The sequence below is a fragment of the Mus caroli genome, chromosome 6 (genome assembly GCF_900094665.2).
Source record: "Mus caroli chromosome 6, CAROLI_EIJ_v1.1, whole genome shotgun sequence".
Classification (NCBI taxonomy): domain Eukaryota; kingdom Metazoa; phylum Chordata; class Mammalia; order Rodentia; family Muridae; genus Mus; species Mus caroli.
In genome coordinates this window covers 144315008-144319226 of record NC_034575.1, presented here as the reverse complement: position 1 = coordinate 144319226, position 4219 = coordinate 144315008, and the positions used below count along the sequence as shown (strand labels likewise).

Genomic DNA, 4219 nt, shown 5'->3' with positions numbered 1-4219 from the left:
TTTGCTTATTTTCTCAGTGCTTGTCTTAACTAGCCATAATACACTTAAATTATTTTAAACAAGTAGGCTCAAATTACAAAGGTACACCTTTAAGAAACAAGTTTCCTTTCTTCTTTTGCTTCCTGCTTTAGCCACATTTTCACCCACTCGACCACTAAGACATCTGCAGTCAGACTCTTACAGATGGTCCAGAACGTTCTGCTGCTCCTTAGAGAAACCACCACCCACCCACAGCAGCAACTGCCAGCTGGTTACTTTTTAGCTTTAGTTAAGGAAAAATCCGAAAAAATTCAAGTAACTCTTGTTCCTTTCATAAACAAAATCTACTAATTACCGAATTTCTGGAGATTAAAAAAAATGGTGACATATGACAGATGTATTTTTAAATGTCAGGAGTTTAAATTGTTACTGCTCGGGTGGGTACCTCTAGTGTTAGTAAATACAAAGGTAATATATTAACTGGCACATGAAAATAGCAAAATAAAAATGTGTTTCAAGTCATTCAGAGAAATACTTTAAGAGATCAAGAATGTATATAGTCAAATATGGTGGTACATACTTTTACTCTCAGCACTAGGGAGGCAGAGCCAGGTGATTGATTATCTGTGAACTTAAGGCCAGCCTGGTCTATCAAGTGAGTTCTAGGACAGTCAGGACTGTGTACAGATTCCAACAACAACAACCCATAAACAAACATAAAGAATGTATATAAAGAACACATAAAAATGAGTATCTTGTGCAGACATATACACTATTTGAAAGTACAGAAAGTTTCTACTCTTCTTGAAAATTAATGTACTTGGAGCTTGATGAAGAAAAGCAGTTCTTTTTTTGTTTGTGTTTTGTTTTGTTTTTGTTTTTCGAGACAGGGTTTCTCTGTGTAGCCCTGGCTGTCCTGGAACTCACTCTGTAGACCAGGCTGGCCTCGAACCCAGAAATCTACCTGCCTCTGTCTCACAAGTGCAGGGATTAAAGGCATGTGCCACCACCGCCTGGCTGATCTTAAAGTTGAAAGGAATACAATTTGAGAGAAAGAGCACATTGAATGAAGACCAATTTATATGCTCCCTAAAATTGTGGCTATGCTGTGTGTGTGTGTGTGTTCAAATTAACAATCCAAAAAAGAACTAACCTAACCCAAACCAGTTATTTCTAACATATGGCCAAGAGTCGGTAAAATTTTTCTTATGCTGAGCACTATCAAAAACATTTGCATCACATAAAATCCTAGTTGTCAAACATGATACTAACATAGAGTCATTTGAATGCATAGGGTGTGTGCATGCATGTGCTTTTGATTTTATATACAATCTCCAATCACTAACAACAAAAGTACAATTACATAAGTGTTAGGAGTACATGGCTGTTCATTTTCAAAGCAGGTAAGTAAGGGCCTTTACCCTAAAATAAAAAAGTTCCTTTAGGTTCTAATATTCTGACTTCTAAGAGACAGAATTTTTATATCAAATTCTTTAGAATGACATTATAAATAAATAAATATATATATGTGCGTGTATGTATGTATGTGTGTGTGTATGTATGTATGTATGTATATATATATAGCTTGCTCTGTGCCAACACTGAGATAGCATTTATTTTAAATATGAATAAGACATGATTCCAGACTCAAGTTCAAGCTGGCAGGAGAGACAGGTAATTGAACAAATAATACATCCTAATGAATACTGCAAAACTATGTCAAGAGCTATCCGAGTTCATTGTACTGTCAATGTCACCCGAGGGAGTCTAAAAAGAATAATCTATGAATTGGGTTTTGATGATAAGACATAAGGAAAAGCAAGCATTCTAGCAGACTATATGGACTCACATGGCACAGTGGTGTTTAGAAAGGATCTAGGGGTGGCAATAAGATGACACTGAAAAGGTAAAATATGATTTGAGATAGGATGGTAAAAAGCCCTGATGAATCGATATGCTTAAATTAGAACTTGAAAAAGTTTCAGGCGAAAGCATGTCATAGTAAGTATGGAAAGCTGAGGACACCGGTTTGGGGTGGAGGAAGGGCAACTGTAACAGCCACAGTGAAAGAAGCAAAAAACCTGGTGCAGTGTGAGTGGAATACAGAACCGTAGGCAGTTCTGAGGTCCGTGTCTGGAAAGGAGGACGGGAAGAAAAGAGAGTCCTCACTTTTGAGGAGCAGACACAGATGCTGGTAGCAATATAAAAAGCATGTGTCTTTCAAAGAAAACCTTAGAATGGCATTAAGAAAGAATGCGTGCAGACCACACACACCAATAAGCATCCTGTCCACACACATCACTCTGAAAGCAGAGAACTGCACTGTTCTTGAAAATGGTGGAATGCACATACTTGGAGCTTCTGAAACATCTGTCTGGAGAAAACCAGTTTTTCAACTTGGAACCGAATTTGGAAGGCCGCTGAGGGACTCAAACGATCCCAGCAGCTCCCTCAGGACCGTGGCTAAGTCCCAGGCGCAAACGCGGTCAAGTGTGCTGAGGTAAACTCAACAGTGACAAGTCCCTCAGGCCACCGCCCACGGAGCTCCCGAGTGGCAGGAAGGGAAACCCGGAAGGGGTGTCCCGCGGCGTGCAGGCCCAGGGTTTTCAGGGAACTTTCCGTACCTCAGTTCCCAGCAGGACCTCAGGGAGAGCACGGAGAGAGGGAGCCCGGCTCAGAGGCTCGCCCACGCGTGTTAGTTATTCCACTGCGCTTCAGTCCCCCTGGGGCGACGACCACCCGCGAGGTGGAGTGCCCACGGAGTGGTCTCCGCGCCCTCGCTGCGCCTGCTCAGCAAGCGGACGCACAGCCCTGCTCACACAGCGGCGGGACGGACCGGCAACCCACTCGTCTCGGCCCCATCCCGGGCGGACCAGAACCTCCGCGACCCGCAGCCGCGGAGCGACAAGCCTCGCGAGACTTCCCACCGCTGGTTACCGAAGGCCCCACCCCTGGCAAACGGCTGGCCGTTGATTGGAGAACGGGGAGGGGGCGGGGCTTCTTTCCTCGCCCCACCTCTCAAGGTTTTGCTCTGCCGCTCGCACACTCTCGCGTGTTTTCCGAGGGGCTACTGGCCCGGACTGAAGGCGGAGAGGGGAGGTTGGGTGGGTAGGCTCTGCCTATCCAGAGCTGAGGCTGGTTTGTCCCGACCGTGGCTTAGTACTTTGGGGGATCTCTCGGGTCGTCCTGACCGTTCTTCCCTACGGTTGATTAGGAACAAACGTTAAAGGCTTTTTTTTTTTTTTTTCCCTCACTTGCTCCGCCCTCTTCCGGTTCGGCCTCTGGTGGCTTCTAAGGGGAAGGGAAGATGGCGGGGCTGTGCGAGAGCGCCGTGCGCACGCGCGAGTCCGAGTGCGCGCTTGTGCTTGCACGCGCATGCGCGCGCCCCTGCGTTTAAGCAGCCGGAGTGTTGGGAGATGAGCCGGGCAGTCAGTCTTCTGCAGATTGTACCAGACCGACTGTGCGCCGACTCCCCACCCACCCTCGTCCGCCTTCTCCCTCAGCCTCCGTTCGTTCACTGCAGGACCAGGCACGAAAGTAAGCGAACCTCGATGCCGAGGGCTTCCCTGTCCACTCACCCCGTTCGCCGCCCCCCACCCCCCTTGCAGTCAGGTGTGTGCAGAAGGTTTGCAGACAGGGACTTTGGCGGGGAGGGGCTGTGCGTTCCAGAGCAGCAGAAGGTAATAGCGGGACCCTAAGGTGGTTTGTTACCTTGAACACTTGCTGTTTCCCATGTGCTTTAGAATGTAGATTTAAAAAAAAATTTTTTTTTTTGGTCTGTAAAATTTTAGGAGCGAAGCAGGGCAGTGCACCACATGTTCTGTGTTTATAAGAAAAAGTTTTAGAAGTGTTTCCTCCTCGCCAGCATGGGATAGCATCTGCTTGTTCTGGTCTACGTGGTGAATTACTGTAGTGTATTGCAAGTGGAGGGAGAGGATGAGTTTGAAGCCATAGAAAGACGCAATATGCAGTTACCCTAGGAGATGTGTGTCTATTTTGGGTTGTACTTTTGCTGTTAGTCTTTTCCTCTTGATTTCCCTTAGCCCCTAACAAGGATCAACATAAATACATTTGAGGAATTAGATCTGTGATTTGTAGGCATAAGAATCAAATACAATGTGTACAGATGTTTTCTTCTATTTTAAGTGCTTTGTAAAAGAAAAAAAGAAGTATGAACTAACTTCATTTGGTAAATAGACTGCATGGTATGATGTGGCATATACTTTTTTTTTTTTTTTTT

The 4219-nt window shown here is 45.2% G+C and overlaps 2 protein-coding genes across 5 annotated transcripts in view; one reads left to right on the top strand and one right to left on the bottom strand.

Moving 5' to 3' along the window:
* The window catches only part of Fgfr1op2 (FGFR1 oncogene partner 2), a 21792-nt gene extending 18915 nt beyond the window's left edge, over positions 1 to 2877 (bottom strand). The window contains exon 1 of the mRNA XM_021164376.2: positions 2604 to 2877. The gene's annotated coding sequence lies outside the window, so the exon portion shown is untranslated. The remainder of the gene's footprint in view (positions 1 to 2603) is intronic.
* Positions 2878 to 2935: 58 nt separating this feature from the next.
* Positions 2936 to 4219, top strand: part of Ints13 (integrator complex subunit 13) — a 31337-nt gene continuing 30053 nt past the window's right edge. For all 4 annotated transcript variants that reach the window (XM_021164375.2, XM_029478408.1, XM_029478407.1 and 1 more), the window contains exon 1: positions 2936 to 3516. The gene's annotated coding sequence lies outside the window, so the exon portion shown is untranslated. The remainder of the gene's footprint in view (positions 3517 to 4219) is intronic.